Below are 24832 nucleotides of genomic sequence, written 5' to 3'. Positions count from 1 at the left end.
CTCCCCTCCTCTCCCCTCCTCTCCCCTCCTCTCCCCTCCTCTCCCCTCCTCTCCCCACCTTTCCCTTCTTTCCCTCCCCTCTTCCTTACCCTCTCCTTCCCTCCCCTGTTTTTCTTTCCTCTTCCTTTTCTCAGTTTTATTCTCCTTCAACTCTTCTAGAAGTTTTCTGGTCCCCCCATCCCCTTTTTAGTTTACCCCAGGGATGTCAATATTCATAAAATCTAGATGTAAATGCTGTCTTTATTTCTCATCTTGAAGTTCAAGCTCCAGTGCCAGTAATGGGGGAGGGTCACCAGAGGCTGGGGATTGAGGAGGATTTGAGGCGACATAGCCAGATAAAACATATTTTACTCTCTTTGAGTGATGGTTGCCACACAGACTGTCAGGCAGGGAGATGCTGGCAGGCACCCAGACACAAGCTAGCACATGGACCACACATAGGTGGGCATAGGCGCACGGGCAGCCTGGCACACAGGCCACACAGAGGTAGAAATTCAGGCTTTACAGGCAGACATACACAGGCATGCTGGCAGAGATCAAAGCACTTGGCTCTGACCTCAAGGCCATATTTATCCAGAATCACATAAAAATAGCCTCTGCCAGGAATAGTTTTATAACAGATTACACTACTGTTTGCTTTTGGGTTTTCCAGACACTGGTGTTAGCTCCTCTCCATTTTTGCTGAGTCATAGCCCCCCAGCTATCTAGCTAGCCGCAGTTGCCCATGCTGGGTCCCTGTATCAGCACCATGCCAGCTAAACACAATGGCTTCTGCAGCTCTGTTCCCTACTCTAATGAGTAATAAGATCAACTTCCTATGATGTCACCCATTTTTATTATCATTCCCTAGACTTCGTCTTTTAGCCTCAGAACTAACACTATTTAGATTTAGCTGTTGGCATTCAACCTAGTTCTCCTCCTGATCATTCTTCCATGCCTTCTGTCTGTAAGACAAATTGCTTTTGCATTTGCTCTACTGTGGTGCTTTGTGTGGGATGGTTTTGGGCTCTGCACCATGTGCACACCCTTAGGTTTTGCCTCCTCTTAGCAGTTTTCAACCCCCTCCCGGAATTCTCACCTGCAGATGCCAGCAGGGCATGTTGGCTTTAGACCTCCTTATGTTTCCCTGGCTGTCCTGAGATCTACTTTGTAGCCCAGGGAGGTCTCAAGCTTGTACCAAGATACCTCTCCCCTCTTGCAGCCTCTGCCTCTTCATCAGCTATGAGGTGACAGAGGTGCAGCTTCAGGTTGTCATATTCAGAAGCTTGAAGGTCCCTTAGTCTTTTAAGAACCTTAATTCAGGTAAATGAGGTTAGCACTAGAGGTCTCCGTTACAGCGACTTCCTTAGAGGCATTAGAGTGGCGTAGGACATTTCCGTCCTTATGGTGATGTCCTTTTGGACAAACTGAACAGTACCATCTGACCTGTGTTCCTTAGAGGCATTAGAGTGGCGTAGGACATTTCCGTCCTTATGGTGATGTCCTTTTGGACAAACTGAACAGTACCATCTGACCTGTGAATGGGGTTCTGTGACTCTAGGAAATTTTAATCTTTGGTCCTAGTGGTATTTTCTTATTAAACACTATGTGGATCTTTGGTCAGAAAAAACTCACAGAGAAGCCGACATAGCAGGGAAGCCAAGAGGAGAGCAGAGCTGCGGGGCGTTGGTCAGGGCGAGCACCATAGCGAGCGATTCCTGGAAATCTGGATGTCAGCAGCTGCAGGACGAGCACAGCTATGCACTCTCACCTTTGCAACTTGAGTTCCCTTAGGGTTTTTTTTTTTTTTGGGGGGGGGGGGGACTCAGGTAAATCTGTGGCTTCCATGAGGAAAAGTTCAGGATGCGTTGATGAAGCAGACATGGGTTCATTGAAAGCAGAAAGGTGCTTCAGGGTGGAGTAAAGCACTCCTGAGAGCATAGCGTGGGTGGCGTCTTCAAGAAGAGCTGCCCTCCAGGTGTTCTGGTGGTGACTGCGTGTAGGATTCTGGAAACATCCATAATCCATTGTTCAGTGGACTTCTAGGGCCTCTCTTCTTCTTTTTCTCTCTTCAATAATTGAGATTGCAGAGGCCCTAGAGATGCCTTTGATAGGACTATAACTGGGAAAGCCCACTGGGGTGCACATGGGTTTACCATATGTCTTCACTGTAATGGGGTTTCTGGTGAAATTGCGGGAAAATTAGAGCTGAGAGAAAGGCCTTAAGCAAATGTTATTAGTTGTGTTGAAATTCTTGATTCTCAGCTGGCAAGAGGCTTCAGCTGGACTCCCCAGTGAGGTTCCTTTTCATGTCACCATAGTTTTGTCTTTCTAGTTTGCCTCATGCTCAAGTGTTGGGGTTATGGGCATTATCACTAGATATGTGTTTTCTCATGATTTCTAACCTTGGAACATTTATTGTAGTTTATTTCTGACTCTACCATACATTAAAAAAAAGATTTAACTCAGCATTTAAAATGTTTTTATTAGACAGTTTCATGTGTTGATCTGGTATTTTTGTCCTTTTTACCCCCATGACTCTCTCTCATTCCCCTCCTGCTGCTCCTGCTGAGCCCCTTCTTCCCAGCATGTCCCCTTACTTTCCTGTCTGTTTTGTTCTCTTGTGATCCACCCAGTTTGATCAGGGCTGCTTGTGTGAGGGGATAGTGACTGGAGCCTGGGCTGTTTACCAGTGGCTACACTACCAAAGAGAAAGACTTCCCTCTTCAGTCAGCAGGTACCTCCTGCCATTAGCTCTTCAGGTAAGGGTAGGGCCTCCAGGCTCCCCACAGGATGGTGGGTGTTCACAGCACGTAACCAACCGCTGCTGCTGTGCGTTCCTGAGGCCCTCATCCTTGTGTCTGAAACAGTGTTTTAGGGCACCTCCCTGCATCTTCAGGTTCTCACAGACTTCCTGCTCCCTACATTCCTGCTCCCATGATTCTCCCAGAGCCATAGAGGGAGTGACAGCAATGTCCCATTCAATACTGAGCCCCTCAAAACTCGCTTATTCTCAGCACTCTCACCAGTTACGGGTCTCTCCATTAACTCTTGCCCACTGCAAATGAAATCTTCCTCACTAAGGCTAAGATTAGCATTGGCTTGTGGCCATAATCATAAATATTTAGGAAGTAGTTTTATACCATGTTTATTTATGAAAATAATAGTAGGTCCCCCACTAGGGCCTGTGACCCCACTAGAGCCTGTGATCCCTCTAGGGCCTATGACTTCCGCAGCATGGGCTTTTAATCAGGTTTATGGTTTGTAGTGGTTTGAATAAGTTTGTTCCTCATAGACTCTTGTGTTTGAATGCTTGTGCATAGGGAGTGGCACTGTTAGGAGGTGTGGCATTGTTGGAGGAAGTGTGTCAAGCTGAGGTGGGCTCCGAGGTCAGGTATGCTCAAGCTATACTCAGGATAGTACACAGTTGCTGCTGCCGCCTGCTGATCAAGATGTAGAGCTCTCAATATCGTGTCCGCCTACATGCTGCTAGGACGGGAATGGACTAGGCAGCCCCAGTGAAATGGTTTCCTTTATAAGAGTTGCCTTGTGGTATCTCTTCACAGCTGCAGAAAGCCTAAGTCCTAGGCATGAACTTTCTCCTGTGGACTGGGCCTAACATCCACGGAGAAAGCTGTTGTTTGGCCCTCAGCAGTCATACTACTGCTACATTGTTGCCATCTAGGATGGTGGGCAGCCAAGAGTGAGTCTTTCTGACCAGCAGTTTACTGAGAAGTAGGGATCCTATACTCTGCACTGTGACCCAACATTAGGAATCTCTAATCATGTACGCACGTGCTAGAAGCAAGGCCACCTTTTCTCTGCTTCCTTGGAGTTTTCTGTATTGAGTCAAGGTGTGGAGTAGTGGTGTGTGAGAGGGCTTTTCACTCACTTTAGTCAAACATTTTAGGACCTGGAAAACCATTTTCATTGAGAGACACAAAGTAAACATGCTGGAAGACGGGACTCTGCATGACTTTCGAAAGAACTTTGGAAAGCTCCCTTGTTGGAACCTTTACTGAGTTCCTTATTAAGGAAGAGGAGAACAGCAGTCTGAAGGCAGACCTTTAAAGGAAAGAAGGGTTGTTTCCTGTGCATCTTACTCTGAGGTGAACAGGCTCTGTGACTTATTTTGGGCCCAAGAGCCTGTGTTTCAAAGCTCAGGTGGAGCAGATGCTCTGAAGAAGATTGATGACATTAAGGTGGCTGGAATTACCATGAACATGTCAGAACTTATTTGTATTGGAATTTTGCAGAGTTCGTTCTGAGGATTTAGCTTCTTAATGAAGCTTTTAAAATATGGTAACCTCACTTCACGAATTCCCTATAAATGATATTTTTAATATATTTTTGGAAGCATTTTAGGCTCAAAATAGTTTTTTAATAAAATATTTATAAGAGGTTTTTATTGAAAAGAAAATCATTTCTAAAACTAATGCCTAGGATGCAAGCAGCACACACTGACCACTCAACCTACTGTTCTCTTCAGTGTGCCCAGTGTACTAATTTGCCTTTAAAAAGGGGGAGAAAATAATGCCTCATTTAGCAGTAAGTTTAGATGAACATCCTGGAGTAGAAGATAATTTAAGAGCAGTATTTCATACGATTTTTTCAATATAAACTTGTAATATTGTTACCTATGTAAGATGTTTTGCATACCAACACCAGGACAATATATTCCTAGCAGGTGGTACTAATTTGGTGTTTTGGTGCCATGGTTTTCAGTTTGTTCTGATAGAAAGATGAGTATTTCAAGGGCTGGTGGCTTGCTTTGTAAGTGTAATGCTAAGTAAAGAACCAGGCACATTCATCTGCACAGTCACTGTAGAATCTAGATGCCATTTCGGACTTTTCCTTAAGTGGACCATGTGATCTGCTGTGTCACTGGCTTGACCTCCAGGTCTTGCAAATCACATAGCTTCTCCAGGAAATCAAGACAGTCTGAAAGAACCCTTTAAGTGGACTTATGAAAGAAACATTATGCAGCTTGTGAATGGGTATCAGAACCTCCTCTCCTTCTTCTCCTCCTCTTCCTCTTCTTCCTTTTTCTCTTCCTCTTCCTCCTCCTTCCTTTCTAACCTTGAGATTGCTGTAGTATAGGCTGAGTGGTCTTCCCTACATAGTCCCTACCATCAACAGTTAACTGTTCAGCTGAAGCTAATGGGCTCTTACATTTTATTTATAAGAACGCTTGCTCTCTTTGGGGGGGGGGTAACACTTGTAATATTTTAACCTCTGGATTGTATTTCTGTATGTTGTTCTGCTCTAGGCTTGGGTTGGGCTGATCATTAGATGTTTGAGTTGATAAAAAGAACAACTGAAATTGCTAACATCGGCACATGGACTCGGATGCTTGGAATGTTTGCAGCGTGTTTTCTAAGTCCTTTCTTTTCAGAATATGTCTACATGGTAGGTGTACAGAACCCTTAGTGTACTGACCCCTGCTTGTGCTGATGTGTCTGATTGAGAATTTCGTATTATGAAATGCCATTTCAGCTCAAGCACTGTAAGGTTGTCATCTGTGTGTCTATAGACGCACACACGTGGAGTTGTGAATTTAAGTTTACTATGTGATAACATGTAAAACATGGGAAGATTATTTCAGGGGTGATGGAGCAGGATTTTGTATCTGACAACCTCACACATATAACAGAATGAGGTGTGATCCCTGCAAAGATAGCATAGATGTTTATTTGTTATTACTGTTGATCTCCTAATCAGAAAAAGCTTAGGAAGGTTTGGCAGAATAATAGCTTAGAGAGTAATGGTGTCTTCAGTTCATGTAACAGTGTACACTAAAGACCTGCTGTGGAATGTCAGTGTTTTATTGGTTCTGATGAAGAGATAGTACCCAAAACCAGAAATGTTGGAGCAGTTTTCTGAAGTAGTGGCCTGAGGCTAGATAGGATGAGGGCACTGAGGTGTGGAGGCTCGTATGATCTGAAGAAGGAGCCTGAGCAGAGGTGAGAGATTACAGAGTGTGTGTGAGGTACCAGTTTGGCTGCAGTATATGGGATGCCTGTTATAAGATGGAACCAGATCATGGGGGATATTAAATGTGCTAATGATTGTGAAATAATGATCTTTCATTCATTTGACAGCTAGTTGCATATTGATTGTGTGCCAGGTGCCAGCTAGGCAGAATACTATAGCAGGCAAGATCATAACTCCGTAGGGGGGCCTAAACTGGTATATTTAAGTCTTAATTTACTGCTTGATGGCATAATGACTTTGTAGCTTTGAAATTTAATGCTTGCCGGTAGGTCTGGACCTGTCTATAATTATAAAATTACCAAGTCATTGAGTTTTATCAACTATTCTAATGTTTACGATCTAAGAAGCTATTATAAGAACTTTCAGTTTGGCCAACTGATCATAAGATATATAGAAAGCTTTTTATCAGCACTGACAAATATTTTGTATTTCATAAGCTATTTTGGGTGATGGATTTAGGGTTTGATTTAATAGCATATGAAGCCTCAGGCTCTATTTTTACTACTCCTCCCCAAAAAAGCTTTTCAGTTGAGATTTTTTAAAAATGCAGAATACTTTATAGCTAATTTAATTTCTTGTGGATCCTGCTCAGTTTAGTTTTAAGTTAAAAATAAGAGACTATAATTTAGATTATATTTTTAATTTTAAGTTGAGCCATATTAAATTTAAAATCCAAAGACTGCGCCCACCCATCACTGAATACTTGTACCATCTGTGGGGCTAAACATCACGTGAAAACATTGAGAGTTTGGCATTTTTAGCCTTGTGAAGATAATGTGGAGTACGGATGGTTTCTGCATACAAAGTAGACACTTACTGTTCCTGTTGATAACAGAAAAGCTTTAGAAAAGCATGCTGGGTAGGCAGAGGTACAGTTTTCACTGCTTATCACAGACTGGGAGTGGGACATGTCCCTAATAGTCTTTACAAGCAACGCCTTCTTGTCACCATGGGATTGAACTCAGGACCTCATGAATTCAAAGCAAAGACTCTTCCAACTGAGCAGTATCCCCAGCCTGAAAAACTGGGGTGTAAGTATTTGAGATGATTTCACATTATTCAGCATACTTGTATGTGTCAGATTTTGGACTGGTGGCATTTAGTCTTTGCATATCCCATAACCACTCCCTAGCATCCTACTTGAAGATAACCATATCGTTCACTGTCTCATGCTGTTGACAGTGTAGTTCAGACTCTGTTGCAGCGTGGAGCATGTGAGGAGTGGGCTTGACCTGAGAAGGGAGTAGGGAAAGCTTGGTCCTGCTGCCCAGCCTTAGGATTTGCCCTTGGTTGCTGTCCACTTTCTTCATATAATCGCTGCTCTGTCCCGACTGTGAAACTCTGGTTTGATAGATGGATTATGAGGCGTTCATTTCAGAGGTTATAAATTGAGCTGTGAATTCACTCAATAGAAACCGGTGATGTTTTTCTTCAGAGATTTTGGGTATAGTCAACCTAGAGCCAGAAAGCCTAGGTTTAAACTTCAGCTTTTTCTTATTTGTGCCACCCAGACGTGGATACAGTGTTTCTTCATCTGTTTCCTCATTAGTCAGTGGACACCACTCATTCTTAATGTAGGTAGGTACAGTGAGGTTTAAAGCTAGATGCTCTAAAAGCAATTCATTAACTTCCAGGGGCCATTTAAATGTCACCTATCACTGGCAAACTGACTGGAGTCATTGGAAGATGTCATTGTCATTTGGGGACTAGTGTGTTTCAGATTTCAAAGTTCTTTGAATTTTGAAATATTTGCATAGGCTTTATCACCTGAGCATCTTGGATCCAAAAATCCCAATCATTTGGCTTGTTGTGTGCCTACAAAGCTATCATAGATCAGGAGTTTGCAAGCTCTGAGGGGCTGGGACCTTGTGTGTACTGTATCCAGTATCAGAGTATGTCATACTTATTCCATCTCTAAGTTAAAAACTTTTATAGGTTTTTGTTTTTGCTTTTTTTCTATTTGTTTTTTTTTTGGGGGGGGGGGTTGTTTTATTAACCATCTGCCATCTCTGAAAACATGGGATGGGCAGAGTGTAGTACCCTACCCTATAGCTAGATGGAGAAACCAGTTCTCTGGGGTCTGGTCTCTGGAAGTAAAGAAGGAGGATCAGGTCAGCAATGGCTCTCACCTTTGATAGCTATGAATTTGGTCTGACTTCTTAAAATATTATGTGATTTTTGCCTTGTAACTGAACTTTGTAGGTGACATTGATAAGTTTCAGTGTCACAGGTTAGGCATATCTTCCATACCAAGAGGCATACCTCATATCTTACTGTTGAGAAATCTGTCACAGCTAAGCATTGCACAGGAAGCCTCTGCATGGAAGGAATCCAGACTGGAGGCCTTTAAAATGGCAGTTTTTTTTAAACATTAATAAATTTAAGTCATTGTTCTTATAGGGACATATGATATAAGTTAGCCATATAGTTTCTGATGATAATTTTATAATTCCTTTTAGTCAGTCAACTATAACTTTCTACTTAGTTTTTCTGAAAGAATGATTTGACCTCATACATGAACAATTGGATATAGGGCAGGTTGCCTGACTTTGGATTTTTTTTTCAGTTACAGAGTAGATTATGTTATTTACCTTGAAGAATTGTTTTTAGGATGGAGAATAATACATGCAGTGTATGTGGTACTGTGTTCCTATTTTGCTTTACAGACACCATGTAACTATGTTATACTGTCTGACGGTAAGTCCCTCTGGTGTGATTTGAGCATTCTAGACATCAGTCATGTGGGTCTTAGTCATTGGAAACTAAATTTAAGATTTATTTTTCTCTCACAGGTTTCTGAGGATGAAGACTCATCTTGGTTGTTGAATTCTGTGTAGTAATTGATGTACCAACTGTCACAACAGCGTCATTGAAAAAGAGGTAATTTCAAATTTAAAAGTGTCTGCTTACCTTTTAATTTTATTTGTGTCTTTAACATAGATGCTAATAGTCCTTTTGAACTAAATCGGACCCATCCACACTATAAAACATAGCTATCATTCGTTGTGTCCGTGTGTGTGCAAATGCATGTGCATGTGGGTATATGTGTAGCTATCATTTGTTGTGTCCATGTGTGTGTGCAAATGCATGTATGTGCATGTGGGTATATGTGCATGTATGCGGTTAGTGTATGCAAAGGCCAGAGGACAACCTCCAATGGTGTTTCTCAGCCCCACCTACTTTTTCGTTTGAGTCAGAGCTCTCCTGTCCTGGAACTCTCTAACCTGGCTAGGCTGGCTAGCTAATGAGCTCCAGGGATCCCTGCCTACTTTCACTGCCCTAGGATTACCAGCCTGTGCCACCTTGCCTCATTTTTTAAATATGGCCCTGGGGTCATACTTAAGTCCTTGTGTTTGCAAGGTAAGCACTTACTAACAGAGCGATTCCCCAGTGCTATGTATGCACACGTTACTGGAGATTGTTTTGTTGTCTTTTATTCAAAAAAATTTGGTAACATGGTTTGTACTGTGATCACCACCACTGTGCTATGTGATGCAGATAGTGGGTGGAGACTTTAAAAGTGAGCTATGATATGGGTAAAGTTACCGCCTTGCAAATACGTACGTTTCCCCAGATGATCTTAAATGCTCACTTTGTATCACTTAGGGACAGGCATAGAGTCTGAAAATGTATCAGTGGGTCACTTTTGGCATGGCCATCATAGAATGTATATACACATACCTACATGGTATAACATACTATGTGTGCAAATAGCTAAGTGCCATATATATATATATATATATGTATATATATATATATATATATATACACACACACACACACACACACACACACACACACATATGATGTGGGTTTTTGCTCCTCAGGCCATGGTAAATAAACATGACAGTAATTCAAGTACAAATTGGACTTCTGCAAAGACCTGCTTGCTCTATGAATGTTGTATGTAACACAGTTCCTGTTCTACAGGGAACCTTTTTATGTTAGTAGAATGCTAAGGAAAAGTCTAGTGTAATAAATACATACACTCATAACATGGTCCTGTATCATGTCATGTATCTTGAACTGTACATAATTATAACCCTATATGTCTGGCAATAGAGATGCGTCTATGCCAGCATCAGCACAGATTGAGGGCACACAGTGCACTGCTGCTGCACCCTGTGGTACTGCTAGGCAGTAGGTAGCGGCAGTAGGGAGTTTGAGCCCCTCTCGTCATGGGACCATTGCAGAACTTGTTCAGTTGTTGACTAAGCCAGAGTTTTCTGCACATTAATGTTTTCTATGAAGCAACAGAACACTGAGCTCTTTGGTACAATCTCATTGAGGAGTTTAGTGCTCACTGGGGAGAAAATACACTTGCTAGAAATTATGTGCAGTGGTAAATTTATCTTTCATTTAGGCAATTTTTCTATCTATTAAACTTACCTTAATTTAACTTACCTATATGATTTCTTAGACTTTATTTTTGTTTGTTTGAGACAGGGTTTCACTTCATAAAGTGCAGACTGCCATTGAGTTTGAACTGCCTCAGCTTTCTGAGTGTTGAGTTTCAGGTGTGAGGCTCCCGCACCTGCTTTAGACAGTTACTGTAGTGTGATATCAAACACTGTTTGTAGTACCGATGATCTGAGTTTGGTGTAAAAGGAATGAGGAGTTATATTTTCTAGGAACAGGTTTGGTACTAGAATCACTTCCTAAGCCAGAAGATAAGAACAAAGAGAAAAAGTTAGGATTAAGTTATTTACTTTCACAAGACATAGTTGCGTGATACTTACAGTCTCAGTGCGTAGGAGGGCAAGGCAGATGAAAGCACTAGATTTTGGAAATACTCCTACTGAGAAAATGTGGCTGTGACAGTTTCTTCCTTTAGTTCCATAGAGTTGATTCAACGATAACATTTTTTGCAGTCTCAGTAAAAATACAGAAGTGGTGACATGTGCCCAGTGTTTAGGGTCCACTCGGATCTAGTGCTCCGTTACCATTTTGTGTTAATTACTTACTTGGTTTTTGTTTTTTGATGTGATGTCATGACCAACTCAACTTATGTACGAGTTTATTCTGTAGGGACAAGAGTCCATCTTGCTGGAAGGACATGGCGGCAGGCAGGCATGGCACCTGAGAGCTCACACCCTAACCACAAGCATGCAGCAGAGAGGGAACTTGAAATAGTGTGAGCCTATGTAGTCACAAAGCTCACTCCAGTGACTTCCTCCAGCAAAGCTGCACCTCCTAAGCCTCCCAAAGTAGCACCACTAACTGGGGCCTAAGTGTTCAAATCCATGAGCTGAGGGGGGCTGGTTCTCATCCAAACCACCGTACACTTGGGAAGAAATAATTACCATTGTACTTACGTGACTTCTGGGAGCAACCATAATTGTGGCAAGACGGACTTTCAGTAGGCGAAGATATACTGGAAGGGTCACTGGAGACCCAGGGCCCCTGGATCTCTTATGTGTCCTTTCTTTAATAACTGACTGGGGTCTTATATAAATCAGTCTGGGGACTTTATTTTTCCATAGAATGAGCAAGACTGAAATACGAAGGGTCCCTTCCACTCAGAGGAGAAAGCTCTGTACTTGACAGTACTGAGACATGCTAGTCTGCAGGGCTAGGACCAGTCCACTTGTGCCACGTTGGCAACGTAGAGTAGTATTACATCACATCACATGGATCTGTTTGCGTCTGCTTCTCTCTGTCTATTCCTAACGCCCTTTAGCATAAGATCCAGAGATAGAAAGTGGAGTGGTGTCCTTAGGCAGGCAGCTGGTCCTCGGCTTCTGTAGCAGGTGACGTGAAACAGAGGCTGTAGTTATTCATGGAGAAACAAAATCTCAATAGGCCTCATGTTTTATCTTGCTCATGGCCATCCACCTCTCCGTTCCTCAGGTAGATGCACGTAGATTGGCCGTATAGGTTTGGGTCATTGGGATGTAAGAGGAGGAGATGGGGACAATTTTTGGATCATTTTCTTTAAGAAAAACCCATTTGTACTGGCTGGTTTTGTGTGTCAACTTGAGACAAGCTGGAGTTATCACAGAGAAAGGATCCTCCCTTAAGGAAATGCCTCCATGAGATCCAGCTGTAAGGCATTTTCTCAATTAGTGATCAACGGGGGAGGGCCCATTGTGGGTGGTACTATCCCTGGACTGATAGTCTTGGGTTCTATAAGAAAGCAAGCTGAGCAAGGCAGAGGGAGCAAGCCAGGAGGTATCATCTCTCTATGGCCTCTGCATCAGCTCCTGCTTCCTGACTTGCTTGAGTTCCAGTCCTGACTTCCTTTTGTGATGAATAGCAATGTGGAAGTATAAGCTGAATAAACCTTTTCCTCCCTAACTTGCTTCTTGGTCGTGATGTTTGTGCAGGAATAGAAACCCTGACTAAGACACCATTTTTCCTAGATGTCTTCTTTTTTTTTCTTTTCTGTTTGGCTGTGAAGTGACCAGAACTGAAGTGTCAGCCTTTGATTCAGAGATGGACACTATGTATGAAGATGGTGGCAGAGCCCTCTGGCTAGTCTGCTCCTGGAGCAGAGAGTTATGGTCACCTCAGACACCTGTGTGCCTGCCAACTGTCATGTGAGGGAAAGTAAACTTACTTAAGCCCTTGTGTTTACTTCCTTGTTATACTGGCTTAAATTACACTTAAGAGCTGAGAAGACTCGACATAATTCAGTGCCTACTACAGGGTGTCCTCTCCTAGGCACTCCTCAGTGCTACCTAACCTGTGCGAATGCTCGCTTCTTACACAGCGTGAGTGGGTACTGTGCCAAGTATAAAGATCATGAAGATGGTTTCTCATGCTGGTTGACTAAAAAAAAAAAAATGAAAACCAAGGTTTCTTAAATTAGGAAAATTATTTAAAATAGCTAGCAGTAACCAGTTAAAGAAAATTTTCATAGTACCATTCTGAATAATACCAAAAATATGCTTAATTTGAATGAAATCATAGATTAACAAGGAAATATAGAAGTACAATATATAATCAAGAATATAAAAGCATTTGACATATCTTGGTATGGAATTGTAGATATGTGCCCCCATGCCCAGCCTGAATTGTACAGTTTAGTGTTCGAAGCTCATCTTGAATGGGTCATTTTTATTCATCTATTATGTGGAAATTCTGTGGGTCTGAAATAGTTTTATATTGCTTCTTAGTAGCCCAGCAGTATTATTACCTGTGGTCACTTTAAAAATTAAATTTCTAAGCCTGAGATTTGATCTCTTTCAGTCATGCAGAATTATAAATTTGAACCATTTAAATCTTTGTGATACCAGCCTCCAGTTTATGTTGTGGATTGTTACCTGTCTGGAGGCCGTGGGAATTGGGAAGATGGAGCCAATAAGTGAGGCGTACTAAAGTCTCATGTAATAGCCAACTTTACTCAGAGCATCAGTCGCTTTGTACTCTAAGGGTAAAGAAAGGTCACATGAAGCCAGTGAGGCAGAGTCAGGTGCATCTCTGAGTTTGAGGCCAGCCTGGTCTACAGGGTGAGTTTCAGGACAGAGAAACTCTGTCTCAAAACAGAAAACAAACAAGCAAGCAAACAAAAGCAAGGTCAGATGGGTCTTATGAGTGCAAACTCTATACAATCACAAGGGACAGGTCACATGTGCTCAAAACACGGTTTTCTATGAAGGCATATAAAGCAAGCAATAATAAGTAATCTGAAGTAAAGTCACTCCTGTCTGCCTCACCTGGGAGGAGCATGAAAATACATGCCAAGAAGAACTTTGTGTTTTAAAGAAGCTGAGGTCACAAAACTCTTGTCCTGTTTTCTTGGAATGTTCTCACGAGCACGCAGAATTCTCATATGACTCCATTCCTGTTCTGACACTAGATAAGGGATTTTAATTTATTATTAGTTTGTGGCTCTCTAGATAATTCAGGGCCTTTTATATGCTGGACAAGCACTCTTATACTGAGCTAATCCCAGCCTTCCACAGACCTTTCAGTCACCGCTCTTTCTTCTGGAAGCCTGGGGTGTGGTCACCAGCACATTCCATCACTGCACATACTTTTAGACCATTTCTAACACTCCTACAAGGAGAGCCTCCCTCCTTAATGGATAGCAGTCACTTGTCATTTCTACTCCCGAGTCCCTAACTGCACCATCCTTCCTCACCAGCCACGGACTCACTTTCTGACCCGGTAGATTTGTCTGATGTAGACATTGCATACAAGCAGGGTCACGGTATAGGACCTTCTGTGGTTGACTTTCCCTGGTACCTAATTTCAGTCTAAATTAATGCTAGTAGCAGTTCTCTTACTCACAGCAGGAAAGAGGACTGGGCATCCCAGACAACAGCAATGAGGTAAGGCGCTTCCATAGCCGCCGTGGCTGCCAGTGTTGTAGCATTAGTTGTGGCTTACAAGAGCCTCTGGTGGTAGGCAGCAGTTCTAGAGTCCTGGAGGTGGTGATACTCCAGGGGGTGGTGGATTAAGTTTATCAGTCATAGGTGAGGTAATTTCAGTGATTAAATTATCTGCCTGTTGGTTTACCCAGATTGACTTTGTGGAAATGAGACACACATCTTTAGCAAGTTCTTATGAAAAAACTTCATTCCATGTAATAAGTGGAATTTTAACATTGCTTAAAAGGAGAGTAGCTGAGACAATTTGAGATTATTTCTCGTCTTTGGATTATAAAAGTACCCATCACCACCATGGTTGTCTTAGTGCTTTGATTGGCTGCTTACATCAGGTGTGATGCTGAGTGTCCCATGCACAGTTCCTCATTCACTTAACAGTCTTGTGAGGCAAATGACATCATCCCCATCATAGACTCAAGGGAAATGAAACCTGGAAGTGGAGCAGCTTGCCTATGCTTGCTCAGTGGCTTTCAGACTTGGGTCTGTGCTGTCCTCACATCCAGAGTGCAACATCCATGCATGTCTGTTTGTTTCTCAGTTCGCCTTTTAGGGTTCATATAGTTATGTAGCCACTGTATTGTCAGCTTCTGTGTGATGAGTTGGTCATGGACTGCTGTCCTCAGGAAGCCCATGTGTGCCCTGCACCAGTGTCCCTGCTTTCCCAGCTTGGGCTACGTTGTAACAGTCATGTCTCTGTTTCTAACCTAACATTTATTTGGTGTTTAAGGTATGCCAGCCTCTGTAGTTATCTTATTCAGTCCTTAAAACAACCTGTGTGTTGCTGACTCTGGTATCCTCATTTTCTTTATATGGCAGCGGAGTCTGAGAGAGAAAGTGACTGCCCTCTGTTGAGTAAACCCAGAGAAGACAGCTGAGAGCTGAACCCAGCTGTTGTAGTTCTCAGTCCACAACCAGACACATCTGTACTGCCTCTGCCCTTGAACACTGAAAATAGTCACTTGGAAGATTTCAGGGGTTTAGCTCAAGCCAGTTTAAAAATAAACTATTGTAAATGTTCTTCTGTTGCAGAAGTAATATTTGCTTAAAAATTAGGAGGGCTGTTAGACCTATTACTACAAAAAAGCTGTATTTGGCTTGTTTCCATCTCTTCCTTGAGATGACTGTATTCCCTGATGTAGATGAGTTAGCTGTGAGAACAGAGGCGCAGTGACACTAGAGGTAGTCATCTGCACCTTTAGCAGGTATTCTCTGGATACTCTTATGTAAAATTTAGAGAATCCTCAATTAAAATTTTTTTTTTTCGAGACAGGGTTTCTCTTTATAGTCCGTGCTGTCCTGGAACTCACTCTGTAGACCAGGCTGGCCTTGAACTCAGAAATCCGCCTGCCTCTGTCTCCCAAGTGCTGGGATTAAAGGCGTGCGCCACCACCGCCCGGCTCCCTCAATTAAATTTTATAAAGGCTCCTTAGGTACATGTTTTTGTCTCCTGATAGAAAAAGAAATAGCAAGTTATTATGCATAAGGAGAACAACTTCATAATGAGGTAGTAATAATTGTGGTATTTGAATTTCATAGGTAAGGCTTTAAAGCGACCATACGGAATTGATCATGAGACAGGAGACAGGGTCTGTTACTTTACTGAATGAGAGTCTTACAGTTACATATCTCTTATGATGTCTATATTAACTATAATTAGTTTTAAGAACTAAATCATCTCTCATAAAACATACCTAATATACTTGTTACATATAAGAATCACTGGGTTTTCTGGGAATTTTATTAACCAATAGTCTTTATTGTTTAGGCTCCTAGTTTTAGGCTTCCAGGAAAATTGCATGGAAAATATAGAACATTCTTTATGCTTCCTACCCCTACCTACCCAATTTTCTCCTTCTTTTTCAACATTTTTGCATTAATATGATACAATTTTTTCCAAATGATGAGTTAATAATTGACATGCTGTCATTAACTAGAACCCATAGTTTAGGATGTATATTAAGATTTGTATTGTCATATAGGTGCTGACAAATGCCACAACACGCTGTCAGCATCCCCAGCCTGATTCTTCCAGGATGTAGTGCAGACATTTTCTTAGAATTATCTTGCAGTCCATTTGTTTAGTGAGACCATGAGTGAAAACAGTGTAAATAGATGGCTTTTTGTATTTGTCTTACTTTCAACTTAAAGCGTAGTAAGCCATCTTGAAATATCTTCAAGGGAGGGGATATTAGGGAACTGAGGACTTTGCTCTGTGTACTTTCTGTGGAGCAATCCTCTGGGAATGCTAATGCTGTCAGGTAGCATGTCTGTTACTCTACCATAACAACACTCTGGTACGGGTACTGGTGCTAAAACACAGTGAGAGCCTTGATGTTATTGAACATACAGTGGCCTGTTACCGTCTACAAGCAGAAGCAAGCATTCTGACGTATTCCATCATGACCACTACCCAAACAGAAGAGCTTTTACCTAGTGTTATGCAGGACTTCAGAATTCCTTCTCTGTGACATTTTAAAACTCTAAGCAGCTTATTGATTATGTGATTAAATGTGTCTCAAAAACAGATATGTTTCCCCCTTGAAAAATGGACATTGAAAACAAATCCAACAACCATGAACTAGTCAGCGACTCTATAAAGATGTTTAATGAAAAATTGGCCATTGTTCTATGCTTTCTCATAACACTAAGGGGGTTTGCCAGGGGAAGATATTGGTGGAGACTCCTTCATAATAAAGTCTTCATTTTAGAAATAGAATCCATCAGTGATGTGGTAGACTTTCATGCCTGAATGCAGAAGTAGAACTTAGTGGTAACTCAAGTAGATAAACTTTTAAGAATCTATTTTCTGTTAATTTTACTGTGTGAAAAGTAACATGTTTTATTAGAAGCTATATGGTGAGTCTGTTTTCTAAACTTTCTGTATTGTAAGCTTTTGATGAGTTGCTTAAAAATCATTTCATAGCTATATACATAGCATTATAATAGCCATTATGTGAAAGAAAGTGCCTCTGATTGGTAGCTGGAAAAACGAATATGACTTACATACAGTAGAATGTCATTAGCTTTCAAATGGAAGAAATTTAGACAATAATGCAACATAAATAAAGGTTGCCAATATTGTACTAAGTAAAATAAACAGCCATAAAAAGTCATGCTGTGTCATGTACTGTCTGATTCATAATCCCAGAGATGGAGAGTGGTGGTTGCCAGGGTTTGGGGAGGAAGGGATGGAGAATGGTTTAATGGGTGTAGAGTTTCGGTTTTGCACATTTGTGAAACAGTGTAGCTGTGCTCCACTTGACTACCCTTCAAAAGAGTCAACATGATACCTTGATATTTGTGTATTTCATCACAAAAGAAAATTAAGGAAAATTAATTCAAAGACAAACAGATGCAGCTGATTTTTTCCAGTGGATTAGCCATTGAGGAATGGGGCATGCTGGAAGTCTGAGTCTTTTCCTAGGAATGTATTATCTCATTTCATAGATATTTAAATTTAAGAATAGACAGCTGTTTAGAGCTAAACAGGAAGACAGTTATTTTGACACTTATTGTATACTTCTAAAATAGATGGAAAGCTTTCTGTTCCTATATAGAATTTCCCTTACATCCTATTTTGTCACTTGTCAATATTGACTGAAGTTTTGAGTGTCATACTTAAATCATCTAGGCTAGAGCGCATAAGACCAGGCAACTGGAACTGGCCAAATTCAAAAGAAGTCACGTGTGATGGTTGGAGGTGGTTAAGAGTATTCACACAGTAAGCAGTTCCAGGAGGTCTGAGCAGCTGTAGATTTGCCTAAGAGGAAAGAGGCAAGCGGCCAAAGATGTCTGCTTGTTTTCTTGGTGTGACGAAGTTAGGTGGTAAACAGAAGACAGTACTGGTTGATGTTTGGAAAGCAGGAGGCAGTACTATTCATGCTAGGTCATCATTTCCATCGTTCATTAATTATGAACTGGGCTTGGGACAAGAGTGAAAGAGGATGTGGCGGAATCCTGGTTCTTCCCTGTCACTAGCCACCGCTTTGTCTTGCAGTAGGTTTACATACAATTGTAAGCAAATATGCCACATGATTATATCACATAAACACTTACATATACACATTGTATTTTAACCATGAGTATGTATAAGCCAGAAGAGAGTACCTGTTCTTCAGCAGGCATTTATAGATAATATTTGACCGTATTTGTGATATCATTACATAGCAGAGTGCCAGGCACGGAAGATGCTATTGATAATTGTTTAAATGATGAAATAAATGTATCCCAGTTGATAAAGTGAGATATGCAGGCTTTTATCCATAAGCCTTTTATGAATGTTTTATTGCTTTCTCTACAAATTTGACTCATTTTAAATTTATAAGCATTACTTTAAAGAGTTTAAAATATTTTCTAACAATAATTATTTATTGAAATGGGCGTGGTGATGTGCCCCATCCAGCAGGGCAGTGAACAGGGTCAGGGAGGTCACCTGAAAGAGAGAATGGGGAAACAGGCAGATTCAAAGAATGACAGCTTGTCTATACGCTGATCAAACTGTAACTTTTACTTTTTCACACAGGGGTTATGTACACAAAAAGGCAGGATGTGGGGAAGGGGATGACGCAGAAGCGTGGGTGTTCAGGGGGAGTACAGATATCTTCCAGAACAGTGTATCGGCTGGGTGAAGGTTCAGGGGACAGGTCACTATGACTCCGCCTATGATTCACTTGTCCTTATCTAAGTTGGTACTATCCACCAAGGCTACCTAAGCTCTGTGACTACCCACAAGACCTATGACTACTTGTTCTTACCCAGGCTGGTAAATTTCCATCAAAACTGCCTGTTTACAGTATCTTATAGCTGTCTATTTCAGTGTTTTTCCACAGAGACCCAAGACTTTGTGTTAGCAGGCTGACTTAGGCCTATTGCTGATTTTACGCCTTCAGTGTATAAGCAAGGCTGCCCCGACAGTGACGCATGCTTGTAATCTCCATGCTAGGAGATTGGGGCAGAAAGATTCTGAGTTTGAAGTCAGCTGGTACAGAGTGACACTCTGTCTCACAACAAAGAAGAGGGACTCAGTGAACATTTCTGTTCTGCTTACTGTCTTGTTTTACATTCTAAGTAATTATAGTAAAAATCCTATGAGGTAATTACTGTTATTGCCATTTGCATACATAAAGTATTGAGTATAAAGACATGAATTTGTTGAGTACCCAAGATCTCTGTGTATGGTAGATGCCCCTGTAAAGCAAACACTAGCTCTGGAAAGAATTCCTGTGTGTCCAGAACACTTCTATACTCAGCTATGCAACAGTAATACTGCGCATGCCTCCCATCTTTTATAGTCAAATATATTTATGGTAATGCTGTTTTAGTTGGAGTTCTAATTAGTATAGACATGTTTGATACACACACACGCACACACACATACATTATTATTTTTTAAAGATATATTTATTCATTTTATGTATATGAGCACAGTGTATCTGCCTTTAGAAACACCAGAAGAGGGAATTGTATGCATTACAGATGGTCATGGCCACCATGTGGGTGCCGGGAGTTGAACTCAGGACCTCTGGAAGAGCAGTCAGTGCTCTAAACCTCTGAGCCATCTCTCCAGCCCACACACACACATTATTGATGATCAAATTTATCTCAGTCAAGATTGACACTATTTCACAATATAATTGTGTGGACCTTGAAAGATGGCTCGGTCACTAGTGGCACTTGTTGCATAAGCATAGGATCCTGAGTTTGGATCCTAAAACCTATGTTAAAAAACTAGGTGTGGTCACTTGTGGGCCCATATAGAGATGCTGTTGGGAGCAGAGATGAGAGATTGCAGGGGCTGAGCAATAGCCTAGCTCCAGGTTCAGTGAGAAACTCTGTCTCAAAAAAGTACAGTGGCAGGCTGCAAAGATAGCTCAGAGATTAGGTCTGCTTGCTGTCTTTTCCACAAGAATGGTGTTTCTAGCACGTACCTTGGATAGCTTACAACAGCCTGTATCTCCAGCTTCAGGAGACCCAGTGTCTTCCTCTGGTCTTCACAGGCACATGCACGCACACACATACACACACATACACACACAGTGCATGAGCACACACGCACACGGTCACACACACATAAAAACGTGGGATTTCACAGGCATCTTGTGAAGAGCATAGAGCAGCCCCATCAGTGTCCTCTGGCTCCATGTGCACATTTGTGTGGGACATGCGGCTATTGGTCCATGTGCACATTTGTGTGCGACGTGCGGCTACTGGTCCTTGTGCACATTTGTGTGGGACGTGCAGCTATTGGTCCTTGTACACATTTGTGTGGGACGTGTGGCTATTGGGTGCTTGAACTTTTTGGTTTAGTGTGTGTGTCCTGTTTTCAGAATCAGAGGGAGCATGAGAGTTGGGCCCAGGAGAGTTGATGTTTTAGATACATTATTAGTCTTCCACTGCTATTTCATTTTGACAAGAGAACGCAGAGTCTAGCAATGCCTATTGTCTGCAGATCACTGTAGTTGAGTACATGGAGAGGTTTTGCTCCTTGCCCACCTCTGTGGCTCAGGAAGGAAGTCTGAAGTTTCAAACTTCAGCTGGGTGTGAGGTTGGCTTTGTTGTCCTCTCAGGCTCACATTTGTCTGTTCCTATTTACAGATCTCCTTTGGTGTCTTCTGAGATAATTCTTCATAGTTTGGTTGTTTAAAGTCTCTAGGAAGCCTACTGGGGATAAATGAGTCTAAGATCAGAGGGGTCTATGAAGCAAACGGTGTTACGGTTAAAACCCGGTGTAGCCGACTTGTCTGCAGCAAACCGCAGCCGTGAGATGTCTGTGCAGCACTGTGCCCTCTTCACGGCTACTGCTCAAGCACTTTGACAAGATTTATTTATTTACTTGTTTATTTTTATGTGTATGTGTATTTTTATTTTTATGTGTATGTGTGCATGCTTATATGTGCAGTGTGTGTGTGCAGGAGCCTGCAGAGGCCAGAAGAGGGCCTTGGAACCCCTGGAACTGGAGTTAAAGGTGGTTGTGAGCCTGCATCTGGGAGTGGGAGCTTACCTGGTCCTCTGCAAGATCAGAGAGTACTTCTAAGTACTGAGTACTCTCTTCAGCCGCAGCCACTTTGTTGTTTAGTTTTCCTCTTTCCACATCCCCTTTCCCTTTGCAAATAAAGAGGCTGATAGCAACTGCTTTATGTTAGTGATCAAAAGCATTGGATAGTGGCAGAGTTTTACACATATTTGCATTTTCCATGGTGTATGCCATGGTGAAATAGACAACATGTTTGCTTTAAAGGACTTTTAGTCTCTCTGTTTGTATCTAATAATAGCGTGGTAAACCTCATTGATTCTGACTAATTAGGGAATCTGTGCAGATCTAAGGTGTCAACACAAAACAGGCTGCTACAGAAATACAGCTTTCTATAGCACGCGCTGCATCCAAATCACACAGAAGAAGTGCAGCTTTCTCCTGCACACACTGTATCTAAAATTACACTGACAAAGCAGAGCCAAGGGAAAGAGTGTGAAGACAGGCAGCAGTGCTCTGTCTCGGGGTCACTTGTAAGCAGTGGTCTGTCAACAGGTCACTTGTAAGCAGTGCTCTGTCACTGGGTCACTTGTAAGTATGTAGGAACCTGAAGTAATGGACACTGCTAATCAAGTCTCTCTAAGCTTTGAGCTTTCAAGAATTAAATATTTGCACTATTTATTTACCAAGCCATTTTTAAATAACTTGGTCAGTCTTTATCTCCATCCCCAGCTTGTGGGTTGAAGTTAGGGCCTCCTGTGTACTAGGCAGACACTCTTCCCTGAGCCATACCTCTTCCTACCTCTACTGTGGAAAGCATCTTGAGACAGGCTCTTGCTCTGTTTCTCAGGGTAGGCTTGGCTTTGTTCTGTAGCCCACAAAGCTCTGGAACTCCATCTTCCTGCTTAGATTTCTGTGTAATAGAATTTCAGGCCTGTGTTGCCAGGCCTGGCTATTATAAATTTTTATATGGTACATCTTACAAATTCTCAGTTATCTATGCCCCGAGACTAGAATGATAGGAGACTTCCCCTCTAAATGAAGAAGGGCAGAAATCAGATAAAAGCTACCTCTTTGAGCACTGTTAAAAGTACAAGCAAGAACTGAAGACTGTTCTCACAAAAGTAAATGATTAGTAATTGATAATGTATAAATCTACAACATCTACACCCTGGGTTCTTGAAAAGTCTGTATTAAAGGCACCAAAGGGCAAAATCAAAATGGCCATCCCAAGATAAGAACAAAACAAATGAAAGATGCAGAAACAGATGGCGCTGACAGTGATGGTTGCCCCACCTGGCATGGGTGTGAGGGTGCAGGAGCCATAGCTGCTGCAGTCAGCTCGGAGTAGAAAAGCACAGCAAGACTAGACAGAGGCATCCCCACATCACTGTCTCCTAAGATCCCGCCCCAGTTCTTGCCACTTGGAGATCCTGATGCATTGTATTAATTCTCCTGCCCTACTTGAACTGATTTCGGAGAAGGAACAGTAAAGCCTAGTGACTTCACCTAAGTTCTATAGTAATGGGGGAATCAAGGTGAAGGGAGAGTTCCTTGTGCAACAAATGAAAGAAAGGAGGCTTTCAAGTGCAGCCTAGAAGGTGGGAGTTTGGTGTTTTTATAGAAAAAAATATGGCTAATTGAGCAGGCTTTTTGAATTAAACCTTCTTATGCTTGATTGCACACTGAAGTATTGCATCTTTGGAGTATATCTGTATCAGTGCTGGCTAATCTGCCTTTCGTTATAGAATGGGCAAGCTGATCTCGCTTTCCTTTTAAGAAAGTCCTTGGTGCACTTGACCACTAAAACACATTCCAGCATTTGGTGTTCATTAGTGTCGTGACCGAAACAAAAACACTTTAATGGTTGATCCCAGAGTATTTTGAAGTTAGTATAACTTTGCTGAGAAGGTATTTAAGCTTTAGTATCAGTTACAAATAGGCTATGAGCCAACTTTCCAAGCTGTTTCTGAGTAAGACATTGAGTTTTTTTGAATAAAAAAAATACATTATATGGCACTGTGCCATGTGGAGGGAACAGAATGGAATAATTACTGCAGGATTTGTACTGATAATTGTCTTTCCAAGTGAGCCCTCTACGACACCGTGAAGTGAGCTTAGAGAAACTCTGTCAACAGTTTGCTAAAAGTTAGTTTTCAATCATGAAAGGCAAACTTTGAATATAAAAAGAGGACTAGGTTTGGATAATAATTAAAGTTTCAACTCACTATGTGAACTGATATAGGACAGCAGTACCCAGAGACAGCACACTAGAGCAGAGAAGACAGCAGTGTAGACACAGCATGCTAGAGCAGAGAAGACAGAAGTGTAGACATAGCACACTAGAGCAGAGGATGGCAGTGTAGACACAGCATGCTAGAACAGAGAAGACAGCAGTGTAGACAAAGCACATAGAGCAGAGAAGACAGCAGTGTAGACACAGCACATAGAGCAGAGAAGTCAGCAGTGTAGACACAGCATGCTAGAGCAGAGGATGGCAGTGTAGACACATAATATTCTGGGTAGAGGCCGTAGGAGGGTAGGAGGTAGGAGGCACAGGGCTCCAGGGGCTGGGCTGTGACTGTTTCTGGTGATAGAGGACCATTGTGTCTTCAGGCTGTTATATCACGTGGTGTCAGTAGAGTCACTGCTCAGAGGCTGTTAGGACATAGACAGACTTTTAGTGGAAAGACACTTTAATCTACTGTGACTAATTCTGTGTTATTACATATTCTCCATTGTGATTTTTATGGCTTAACAAAACTGTTTAACTTTTGTAGCCTTATGAAAGCACAGTGTTTTGAAAACTCCATAAAGGTAGTTTTCGTGACTCTACTGCCCTTGCTCTTTCTCTTGAGGTGCAGGCTTCCCATCTCCTTCACAGAAGTCAGCCCGCACATCCATATTTCTGTGTATCCTCTAATTGTCCCAGGTATGACCGGTAAAGATAACCCCTTCAGCCAACTTCTGTGTACTTTTGATACACCCTAATGCCATCTGAGCATTTCTTACATTCTGTGATGACAAGATACTCTAGTTTCATCCAGCACATTCCCGCCCTGACCCTGTGCTTAGCCATTTTGCTAAAACTGTTAGCTAAGAAATGCTGTGTCTGATTGTCAAGTTCGGTGTACTGACAGAACTTGAAGAAAGCAAAGATATAGGTGCGTGGATAGTACATGAATCCACATTTGTTGCTCTTCTTTTTATTCATTCCAACATTAATACTGATTAATTCATCTTTCTGACATTGATTGGAATGCCAGCCCCACTGCCCAGTTTTGCCTTACTCTGTTTCTTCCACTGTGTATCTGGAAGTGAGGCAGTGCAGAATTTGCCTCAGTGGTGAGTTACAAGTGGTAAGCAAGAATTGTGTATAAAATGATAAGGTGCCCATCTGGAAGAATTAAGTCAACACATTACCATTTCTACACCCTCAAAGTAAGTGAATCAATTTTTGAAGTGTTGAGAGGAAATTAAAGCAGCTGCCAAGGGGCCACTCTGCAGATGGCAGCCCACTCTGTATACAGCAGCCCACTCTGTATACAGCAGCCCA

At 41.9% G+C, this 24832-nt stretch overlaps 1 protein-coding gene across 2 annotated transcripts in view; it reads left to right on the top strand.

The window, feature by feature from the left end:
* Disp1 (dispatched RND transporter family member 1) overlaps positions 1-24832 on the top strand; it is a 150108-nt gene that overhangs the window by 8139 nt on the left and 117137 nt on the right. For both annotated transcript variants that reach the window (XM_028760329.1, XM_028760318.1), the window contains exon 2: positions 8766-8853. The gene's annotated coding sequence lies outside the window, so the exon portion shown is untranslated. The remainder of the gene's footprint in view (positions 1-8765; positions 8854-24832) is intronic.

The sequence above is a fragment of the Grammomys surdaster genome, unplaced genomic scaffold (assembly GCF_004785775.1).
Source record: "Grammomys surdaster isolate TR1022 unplaced genomic scaffold, NIH_TR_1.0 130, whole genome shotgun sequence".
NCBI lineage: Eukaryota > Metazoa > Chordata > Mammalia > Rodentia > Muridae > Grammomys > Grammomys surdaster.
Note: the sequence above shows the minus strand (reverse complement) of the source record. Positions and strands in the feature narration are given on the sequence as shown.